The following is an 11,815-nucleotide window of genomic DNA, read 5'->3' as shown; positions in this document are numbered from 1 at the left end:
TAAGTCTCACAAGATCTGATGGTTTTAAAAAGAGGAGTTCTCCTGCACAAGCTCTGTCTCTTTGCCTGCTGCCATCCATGTAAGACGTGACTTTCTCCTCCTTGCCTTCCTCCATGATTGTGAGGCTTCCCCAGCCACATGGAACTGCAAGTCCAATGAAACCTCTTTCTTTTGTAAAATGCCCAGCCTCAGGTATGTCTTTATCAGCAGCATGAAAAAGGACTAATGCCACATTCCCAAAAATGTGGAAGCAACTTTGGAACTGCATAACAGGCAGAGGCTGGAACAGTGTGGAGGGCTCAGAAGAAGACGTGAAAATGTGATAAAGTTTGGAACCTTCTAGAGGCTTGTTGAATGGCTTTGACAAAAATGCTGATAGTGATATGAACAATAAGGTCTAGGCTGAGGTGGTCTCAGATGGAGATGAGGAACTTGTTGGGAACTGAAGCAAAGGTAATTCTTGTTATATTTTAGCAAAGAGACTGGCAGCATTTTCCTAGAGATTTGTGGAACTTTGAACTTGAGAGAGATGATTTAGGGTATCTGGTGAAATAAATTTCCAAGCAGCAAAGCATTCAGGATGTGTCTTGGGTGCTGTTAAAAACATTCAGTTTCATAAGGGAAGTAGAGCATAAAAGTTTGGAAAATTTGCAGCCTGACAATGAGATAGAAAAGAAAATCCCATTTTCTGAGGAGAAATTCAAGCCAGCTGCAGAAATTTGCATAACTAATGTGGAGCGGAAGGTTAATCCCCAAGACAATGGGGAAAATGTCTCCAGGGCATGACAGAGGTCTTCATGGCAGCCCCTCCCATCACAGGCCTGAAGCCTAGGAAGAAAAGTAACTTTGTGGGCCAGGCCCAGGGTCCCTGTACTGTGTGCAGCCCAGGGACTTGGTGCCCTGCATCCCAGCCACTCCAGCTGTGGCTGAAAGAGGCCAACACAGAGCTCAGGCCGTGGCTTTAGAGTGTGCAAGCTTCAAGCCTTGGCAGCTTCCACCGGTGTTGAGCCTGCCAGTGTACAGAAGTCAAGAACGGAGGTTTGGGAACCTCCACCTAGATTTCAGAAGATCTATGGAAATGCTTGGATGTCCAGGCAGAAGTTTGCTGCAGGGACAGAGCTCTCATGGAGAACCTCTGCTAGAGCAGTGCAGAAGGGAAATGTGGGGTTGGAGTCTGCACACAGAGTCCCTACTGGGGCACTCTCTAATGGAGCCATAAGAAGAGGGACACCATCCTCCAGACCCCGGAATGGTAGATCCACTGACAGTTTGCACCGTGAGCCTGAAAAAGCTGCAGACACTCAATGTCAGTCCATGAAAGCAGCCGGGAGGGAGGCTATACCCTGCAAAGTCACAGGGGCAGAGTTGCCCAAGAACATGGGAACCCACCTCTTGCATCAGTATGACCTGGATGTGAAACATGGAGTCAAAGGAGATCATTTTGGAGCTTTAAGATTTGACTGCCCTGTTGGATTTTGGACTTGCATGGGGCCTGTAGCCCCTTTGTTTTGGCCAATTTCTCCCATTTGGAATGGCTGTATTTACCCAATGCCTGTACCCCTACTGTATCTAGGAAGTAACTAACCTGCTTTTGATTTTACCGGCTCATAGGCAGAAGGGACTTGCCTTGTCTCAGATGAGACTTTGGATTGTGGACTTTTGAGTTAATGCTGAAATGAGTTAAGACTTTGGGGGACTGTTAGGAAGGCATGATTGATTTTAAAATGTGAGGATGTGAGATTTGGAAGGGGCAGGGGTGGAATTATATGGTTTGACTCTGTCCCCACCCAAATCTCATCTTGAATTTCCACATGCTGTGGGAAGGACCCGCTGGGAGGTAATTGAATCATGGGAGCAAGTCTTTCCTGTGCTGTTCTCATGATAGTGAATAAGTCTCATGAGATGAGACTGATGGTTTTAAAAAGAAGAGTTCCCCTGCACAAGCTCTCTCTTTGCCTGCTGCTATCCATATGAGACATGACTTGCTCCTTCTTGCCTTCCTCCATGATTGTGAGGCTTCCCCAGCCAAGTGGAAATGTAAGTCCAATTAAACCTCCTTCTTTTGTATATTGCCCAGTCTTGGGGATGTCTTTATCAGCAGTGTGAAAATGGACTAATATAATGAGAAAAGACATGAGATGATAGGGGGAATTTAAACACAAAATATATATTTGATCATATGAAAGAATTAGATTAATTTTACAGGTGTGATAACAGTGTTGTAGTCACGTTTTGTTAAAAGTCCACATCTTTTAGAGATGCAACCTGAAAATATTGTGGATAAAATAAAATGATGTGTGGAATTTACTTATAATAATCCAGTTTTGTGGGAGGGGGTGAATGGGAGAACAGATGAAATAAGACTGACTATGTGCTAACTGTAATTGAAACTAGGTAATGGATAAAATGGATTTCATTATACTATTACTTTCGTTTTTCATTTGATTGAACTTTTCCACAATAAAAAGGAAAAATAAATACCCTCTTCCCTTCATTCTAAAAGAGCACAGATTTTGCAGCCATCAGTTCCCCTACTGATCAGCTGTGTGACTATAGAGAGGTTGCCTAACCTCCCTGATCCTCAGTTATCCTCATTTTCAAATGGCGAGATTTAGAGACCCTGCCTCATAAAAGTTGGGAGGATTAGATAAAATTCTGTTGTCAGGCACTCAGCATAGGGCCTAGCTAGCATACAGCAGGTGTTCAGTGCTTTCTGATTCCTTTTGCTTCTCCTTTTTTTTTTTCTAACCAAGATATTTCCTAACTCCTCAATCAACATAGATGGAATTTATTTTTTGTCTTTCATTCCCTATGGGACAGTGTTTTCTAAAAAACACAGCAACATGCTCCCCACCTGAGGACTTTAGAATACCTGGAGAGAGGGGTGGGGAGAAACAAGTAATGCTGACATATCAGGACTCCTGGGGGGAAATGCCATTTTGTCCCAGAAAGCCCTGGATAGAATAGGTGCCTAAAATGTGCTTACTGGCTGAGACAGTGGGTAGGTGAATTCTAGATTGCTTTTGTTTTGTTTCCACATATTTGAAGGTGGATATGGTAAAGATGGTGGTGTATATGACACTTCTCCTTCCCTTTTCCCTCACTGGCATCAAAGCCTACTTGACTCACATTTGAAGTACTTAAGGTTCCTCCTTCATATCTCTAATTTCACATCACATCACTACTATTGGCAACAACTACAATTCATGGCATAATGATAAAAGCTTGAACATTGTCTCTGCTACTAACGCTGAGCCTCACTTTCGCTTGTCTGAAAAATGGGGATGCTACAAAGGGTGGCTGGAAGAATTAATTTTTAAAAAATTCATGAAAAAGTTAATAACACAGTCTGGCATGTGGTAAGTAGTAAACACTACCTTTTGATGCTGTTACAGTTGGCCTGCAGATCAGGGTCTTTACATATATCCAATGGTCTACACTCCTTGACTCCATCAGCCTCACCAGGAAACGAATTTTCCTGTGGGTGCACTGGGTCCCCTCAGTGCCTGCCCACTACAGCACTAATCATCTGGTCCAGCTTCACTTTCTCTCTCTCCTCCCTTCCAAACTGAACTGCCCAATTTCCTAGATCCCATCTCATTACCTCTCGTTGTCCACCAGGTGGCACCAGAGAATGCAAAAAGCCCACGAGCTCTGCACCAAACTTCCCAGAGGCGTTTGAATTCTGCGGGGGGCTTCCTGGACAACCAAACAAGACTTTCTTATGGGAGGAGAGTTTTTATTTTTTATTTAAGGCCTACCCCAAACCACCCTGCATGGGCCATCCTAGCCCATTAAGTAAGGTTACAGCCCTGTCTATACTTTCATCCATGTGTTTCCACCTTCCCTGATCCTTCCTTTCCAGCACTTGGGCCAGGAAGCTCTTCTTTAAGACAAAGTATCCCATTGACACACTTTCAAAAGGCTCTGTAAGCCCTCTTAATTTTTTTTGCTCAGAAACTGTTGTTCCCCTTGCACTTCTAACCATCTCTTCCTATTTCCCCAAAGCCACTCCTTGGTGCTTCCTGGAAGATGTCCACCTGAGGACATGTCTGTGAGACTGATAGGGGCAGAAAGGAAGATTTGTTGGCTACGGTTGGCTAGATTTCCAAAGTACCTTGACTCCAGAACTATATACTAGAACATTACTGGAATAAAATGTTATTCCCAGGCAAGGCAGATCAAGGTGAGGTTCAGGGTACAGGGAAAGAATGAAGACAAGAAAAAAAAAAAAAAACTCTGGCCAGGTGCAGTGGCTCACACCTGCAATCCCAGCACTTTGGGAGGCGAGGACAGGTGGATCACCTGAGGTCAGGAGTTCGAGACCAGCCTGGCCAACATGTTGAAATCCCGTCTCTACTAAAAATACAAAAAATTAGACGGGCGTGGTGGCAGGCATCTGTAATCCCAGCTACGCGAAAGGGTGAGGCAGGAGAATCGCTTGAACCCTGGAGGCAGAGGTTACAATGAGCTGAGATCGTGCCACTGCAACAGAGTGAGACTCCGTCTCAAACCAACCAACAAACAAAACCAAAACCTCTGAGAAAAAGTGGTGGCTGGAGAGTGCTTAATATGCGTCAGTTTTCACAACTTTAAAAGAAAATAATAATACTTGCTATCATAATAAGGTTATAATAAGGCAAAAAAGAGTTATTCCTTGTAAAGCGCTTAAAACAGCACCTAGCATGTAGCAAGTGCTATCTTTAATTTTATAGCTGTAGTACTATACTTATTGTATTAGCAGCCCTTAGCCACAGTGAAGTCCTCCAGACAGGGTGTTTTAGGAGGCTAACCCTGTCCTGGCTCTCAGTCACTTCAGTCTCCAGTTTTCTACTTAATCCTGAATTCATTCTGGCACACTACAGGATCTGCGACATCCTCCTCCAAGATGTCCTTGTTGATTAATCCCCACTTTCAGCTAAAATCAGTGAGCAGCAAGGGGGCTACAAGAGTATCACCAAGAGCCAACATGTGGCATATCTGTTGTATATCTGGCTCAAGGTAGGTATCAAACTGAGCAATTTTTGGCACCAACAAGAGAGCTAAGGCCTTTGACCCAACCCCATTTCCCCTCTTCCTGGCAGTAGCTCTAGCCATTGCACCCTACGGCAGCTTTGCAAGCTGGCTGGAGTGATATCGCCTCACTCCACCACACTGTGTCATCACCATGCACTCCTTTTTGTGACTTAATGCTTGTTTATTTCTAGGAGGATGAGAAATGTAACATGTTCAAAGTTTTAAGTACAAACTACCATTTTACAGACAAAGCTTCAACCGAGAGAGTGAATGGGAGTTGCTTAAAGTAACAATGCTGGCATGTTTATTTCTTCCAAAGACTCTAGGCTCCTTGAGGTCAGGCACCATGATTTCTACTTGATTAGTATTTCTCTTTTTATAGCATCTTAATGGTGGAAGGCCAGTGAGCAGCACTCCACCTCAAGTTTTCCTCGAATACAGGATTTGTTGTTCTTCCAGTCTTAAATGTCAGCTGGGGGCCAGATTGTGAATACAGTGGTGCATGACCAGTTGCCCTAAAGGCCTGAAGTGGGCTGAGAACTCCCAAACCTACCATCTGTAAACCCTTCCACCATTTTGCTTCCTGTGTTCTTTAAATCCTTTTCAAGGAGCGAGGCTGTGGGTTACAACCAACATTCCTGGTCCTTGCAACCCCTCAGGAGTTGGCCTCTTCGCACTACTTCACTATTCCCTAGCATGCACTCAGGGCATCCACACTGCATAATTCTGGGACGGGGGTAGGAATGGGAAGCACCATTATGGTTGCCAATTGGTTGCCAATATCCTTGTGGTCTATGTGAATAGTGTAGCTACTATTCACTGATCACTCATGATGGGTTAGGCACATCAAATGAGACACGCTTTAAATAAATGTATGTCATTTAGTCCTCACAGCAACCTCATGAGGCAGGTAGTATTATTATCAATTTTCAAAAATGAGTAAAGTGGTATCAACAGAGCCAAGCTGACTTGCCTAAACCTAAAATTAAACCACTCACTAGCAGCCTGGCTCCAGAGCCTACTCTAAAGCATGATCCCATTGTTCTTAAAATGTAGTCTGCATAGACCACCTGCATTAGAATCACCTCAGGTGCAAGTAACAGACTATGGTGTCCCACCCCACCTGAACTGAATCAGAATCCCTGAGCACAGGACCCAGGAATATTTGTGGTTTTACCCAGGTATCTGAAATTAGACTAAAGCTTGAGAACCAATGCACTATACTTAACACATACATGCTGGCTGACACAGAATCATGCATGTAAATGTATGCCCATGCACGCATATAAAAAACATACTCATCAACACATAATATTTTACATCAGAGTAGTCCTTAGAGATAAGTGGGGGAACGTTTCCATAGTATCTGCTTTTCCAGCCAAATCATCACATCAAGAAATTTGCATAATGAATTCCACATTCCAGCCTCCATAGAAAAAAATGGATATGAAAATACCTTAGCCTTGTTGGATCCTGGCAGGGGACGATGGGTGGTTGGCTTCCCAGACCTATAGCCCATGATACTTCTCCCCCTGTCTGTAAGTCCATTAGGTTATGCCATAAGTCAATTTCAAAAGAAAGTGAAGATGCAAAGGAAGCACGAGATACATCAAAATCCTTGTCTGGCTAATTCTTAGCTGTATGAATTTGAATACATGACTTCATCTCTCTTGCTTCTGTTTTCTTCATTTGTAGAATTTGGATGGTAATTATAATAGTATCCATTTCATAAGACTGTTATGATGATAAATGAGCCAATATATTGAAAGAGCTTGGATTCTAAGCCCTAGAATAAGAACTTGGCAAGTTGTACTCAATGTTAGTATAGTAGTACAAGTAGTAGTAGTAGTAGTAGTAGTAGTAGCAGTAGTAGTAGTAGTAGTAGTAGTGGTAGCAGTAGTAATAATCAGGTTTTGAGGTTAACATCCAGCTTCTGTCTGTTTTCAGCTGGATTACAAATGGGTCTTCAGGTGGAGAACCTTGGAGAGTTTGTCAATATGGTATGGGAGAATATGTTTTTGGATCTGAACCTACGATGAAAGAAAAATACGAAGATATTTTTCTTAGCACTTCCTCCTCTGTCATACTAATTTAACTCATCATTATTTATGTTATGATATGAAGCTTTATTGCAAAAGCATTCAGTGTTCCCATTCCCTGGCCGTGGCAGATGTTGCCAGGTGTGGGATAAAGTGAGGAAGGTGACATTAGAATGAGACAGCAAGGAGAGGAAATACATATCCAAAATTCCTCATACAAAACCCGTAGGGGCCGATGTTTTCTGAAATTCATTATTTGAGAGATTTTAGAAAGGTAATATGGTATATATACATGGTCTATAATATGCTTGGTAGGTGTTACAAACATACTAATATTTCTATATCAAAATGAATATTCATATAAATAGGCTGAAGACTATAAATAGCCTTATGTTGATTCAGGTCAAGTTTTGCTACCTAATGAGTTTTGGTGGCAAACTTGTGAAAACTTTTGGTTTTTGAGATTATTGGATTTACAGATAATGGGTCATGGCCCATGGTCTGGTAGCTTAAGAATGAAAGCAAAGAAAAATAGTTGAGACCCACTAATGAGACCCTGATGAAGGCTCCTTGGTTGTGAATTGGAGGCCCAGTCTTCACTTTTCTCCAGCCAGAGTTTATACCCTTCTTCCAGCCTGAAGTCCCAAAAGTGCCTATCACTTTGAGTGGAAGGCTGCGGATCACGTAAAGCAAAGTTATATCTACTATAGATGCAGAAAACATAATCTTGAGATTTCAGATTTGCATATACCAGGGTCAAGTTTTGACCATGAGTCGCATCAGGAAGTAAAGGACTGGAACAGAGCACTCTGATTTGCTCTTTCCATGTACTAAGATTATGCACAAGATTTTAACTAGAGAAAGGCTACACTATAACCAAAGAATGTGCATCAACCATAGCATCAGAAAATAGGTCTCTTTGAGTTTATCTGTTTGGATTTTGTTGAGTTATCAGATATGTAGATTCACATATTCCATCATGTTTGGGATACTTTTGGCCATTCAGATATTCTTTGTGCCCCTTTCTCTCTCTCTTATCCTGTTGGAGCTTCCATTTATGATGATGTTGGTCTGCTTAATAGTGTCCCACAGGCCCAGCAGGAGCTTATTTAGTCATACTGAAGGCAGGAACATAATCAATCCCTCTTGTCCAGAGCATATAAACTCCCTGGGGGAAGACATAGATGCCAGATGCAACGTAGATAAGCCAAGCCAAGAGCAGACAGTAGAAATCATGGAAAGTTGGCTGTACAGTCCCTTGGAAATACTGTTGGCAAGGCTGGTATTTGGGTGTAGAGAAAAGCATGGAGGCCTACCTCAGTGGTCATCTACCTTTTTGCTGCCCCCATGCTCTTCATACACACAACACACTATCACGAACTTACATTTTACACTCAGTGACTCTCATGGAGAGGGTGCCTTAGAAGCTATATGTATCCTCACAGAGATGATGGTATGCCCCCTTCTGCACACTCTCTCAGTTCCTCACAGGTTCAAATCACTGTAGTAAATGACACAGTGGAAACCTAACATACTCTTCCCACTAAATCCTTCCCTATGTCACTCTGCAGCGAAGCCCAAAATGTCCGTCCAAAGCCATTCCTGGAGGCTGAGGTATTCAGAAGCAGCCTGAGAAACCAGCAAAAGACTTCAGCTGAGAGTTGGACATACTTGGATTCTACTCTTCACTCTGCTACCTACTAGCTGTGTGATATTGAGAAAATAAATTCTCTCAACATGTTTTTTCAACTGCAAAAAGGGCATCATCATAATAATATGAACCTAACGAATCCAAGTTCTTTCAATGTATTGGCTCATTTAATTGTCATAACAACCTTAAGAAATGGGTACTATTGGCAGGGCGCAGTAGCTCACACCTGTAATCCTAGCACTTCGGGAGGCTGGGGCAGGCAGATTGCCTGAGCTCAGGAGTTTGAGACCAGCCTGGACAAGATGGTAAAATCCAGTCTCTACTAAAATAAAAAAAAAAATTAGCCAGGCATGGTGGCATGCGCCTGTAGTCCCAGCTACTCGAGAGGCTGAGGCAGGAGAACTGCTAGAACCTGGGAGGCGGAGGTTGCAGTGAGCCAAGATTGCGCCACTGCATTCCAGCCTGGGCGACAGAGTGAGACTCCATCTCCAAAAAAAAAAGAAAAAAGAAATGGGTATTAATATTATTGTCATCCCAATTTTCCAGATGAAAAATTAGAGTTGCTGTAAGAATTAGACAAATTTGACAAAGTCAAGGGGTCAAGGTAAGATGTAAATCTCACATATGTTATACAGGCCAGGTGGTATATGCAAAAAGCATAGTAGATGGGGTCAGATAAAACCGGATTTCAAACCTGGCTCTGCATTTACTAGCTGTGTGGCTCTTTTGAATCTCTTAATTAGCTTAACTGCTTTTTAAAATCTATATAATGAGGATAACAACACTTATCATATTGGACTGTCATGATGCCTCCATGGGAGAATGTAAGTAAAAACAAACATGCATTCCATAGATATTTATTGAACATATAGTGAGTGAGATATAATGGAGATCAGTGTAGCCTGGGGGAAGATGAGGAATGGTTTACAAAGGGTGCTCAGGAAAACCAGTACTGGCAAAAAGAGCATGATGGAAGAGCTTAACAAATGGGACTTTCCTACTGGGTGTGGTGGTTCATGCCTGTAATCCTAACACTTTGGGAGGCCAAGATGAGTGGAACACCTGAGGTCAGGAGTTTGAGACCAGCCTGGCCAACACGGTGAAGTGCTGTCTCTGCTAAAAATACAAAACAATTAGCTGGGCATGGTGGCGGGTGCCTGTAATCCCAGCTACTTGGGAGGCTGAGGCAGGAGAATTGCTTGAACTCGGGAGGTAGAAGTTGCAGTGAGCCAAGCCTGCTCCATTGCACACCAGCCTGGGCAACAAGAACAAAACTCTGTCTCAAAAAAACAAAAAACAAAAAAACAAAACAAAACAAAACAAAAAAAACAAAAAAACAAACAAGACAAAACAAACAAAAAACCAAATGGGACTTTCCATTTTTTGCAAGGTTTTCCAACTTCCATTAATTCCACAACTTATAAAAATATCTGTCCTTCAAGAAGCACATATCTACTTCCCTGTGTTACCAGCTCCCTACTCACTAGTTCTTTCCTTTCTCCTCAATCTCATGTGCTTGCCCTGTCTTTCTTAAGCAAAAATTCTGAGACACCAAGGACATTGCTGGTCCTGAGTCAGTAACCAGTCTCTCGTTTTGGTTTCTTCCCTGCATCATTCCTACCATTTCACTTGTATGAACCCACTTTTTTAACCTTTTATGACAACTTTATTGAGGTATAATTACCATCACTATCACCACAGGCTGAGAAACAAGTCTCTTAAGCTTGGTCATAGAGCAAGCTGCCAACACTGAATGCAGGTCCTGTGTTTAACTCTGACCACCAACCAAACACCTAACCCAAGACATAGCCTAAACTCCTAACTCTGGACTTGGAGACTTAACCCCAATTTCACACCAAGCCTTTAACCCTGGCCACAATGAAGACCTTAATTCCATCCACAAACTGAGCCACTTTCTGGCCACACTCCAAAGCATTAATCCTGATTAAATCAAGTCCCTAGGCCTAGTCACATACTGACTGTCTATGTCTGGCCCAAGAGTAAGTACTTAAGACTGGTCCCAACCTGAGTCTCTAACCCTGATCCCCTATCGAATTATAACTATGGCTATTGTATAAGTCCTTAATTCATGATACAGGGATTAAAAATAACATCAGACATAGCCCCTAAGTCTGTCCCCAGGCTGAGTCTCTAAACTAGGCTACAGACTGCATGACCTAACTCTGGGATATACTTAACATCCTGAACTGACCACAAAATGAGTGCTCAGCATAGATACTAACTGAGCTCTAGCCCTGACCACAGACTGAGGCTCTAACTTGGTCACAGCCTGAGATCTGATCTTGGAAACCAATCCAGCTACAATTTCCACAGACTTAGCACTAACCAGAAAATGACCCCAACATTGGCAACAGAATGACTACTAAACTTGGCCTCATACAGAGATGAAAACATGTACAGAGAGCAGACTCTAAACTCAGCCCAACTCTGCGCCTTAATCATGGCCAAGAAGTGAAACCAAATCTTCCACAAAACTTGAGGATATTTTGACCACTGCATATGCCCTAATCCTGACTACAAACAGAACCCTGAACATGGCCACAAACTGAGTCTTAAACATGTTCAAAGCCCAAGTGCTAAACCTGGACAAAGACTGGGTTCATAAATCTGACCATGAAATAATCTATTGATCCTGGGATAGACTGAGCCCTATCACTGGCCACTGATTTGACCCCTAACCTTACAGCTTCTAACTGGTTATAGACAGCATCTCTAACCCTAGCCATAGACTGAATTCCTAACTCTCATCACAGACTGAGCCCATAAGCCTAACCTCTGACCTGAGCTTTCAACCTGAGAATAAATCTGATTTCTCCAAATGGCTAATGACTGATCCTGAATCTTTGAGATAGACTGAATCCTATCTCTGGCTAAATGTTCACCCCAGACTGGATCCCAATTTCAACCACAACTTTAACTTTAACTCTGGCTACAGACTAATTCCTAATACCAGAAATTAAGCTGCTCACCAGCACTGGGCAGAGACTGAACCCAAACCTTGAAGATGAATGAAGGACGAACTAGACAAAGACAAAACAAATACTTTTCATCTTCTTGGCCTAAAACCCAGCAACAGATTTAATTCTAA

The 11,815-nt window shown here is 42.6% G+C and overlaps 1 long non-coding RNA gene across 1 annotated transcript; it reads left to right on the top strand.

Annotated features, from left to right (window-relative positions):
* The first annotated feature begins 238 nt into the window (after positions 1-238).
* Positions 239-9,890, top strand: LOC117077245. Its single transcript, XR_004434713.1, has 3 exons — positions 239-378; positions 9,372-9,376; positions 9,844-9,890. It is a non-coding gene; the product is annotated as an uncharacterized LOC117077245 (long non-coding RNA).
* Positions 9,891-11,815: the final 1,925 nt, after the last annotated feature.

Source organism: Trachypithecus francoisi, unplaced genomic scaffold, assembly GCF_009764315.1.
Source record: "Trachypithecus francoisi isolate TF-2019V2 unplaced genomic scaffold, Tfra_2.0 Lachesis_group6, whole genome shotgun sequence".
In the NCBI taxonomy this organism is placed as follows: domain Eukaryota; kingdom Metazoa; phylum Chordata; class Mammalia; order Primates; family Cercopithecidae; genus Trachypithecus; species Trachypithecus francoisi.
This window is presented reverse-complemented; position numbering and strand designations above follow the sequence as displayed.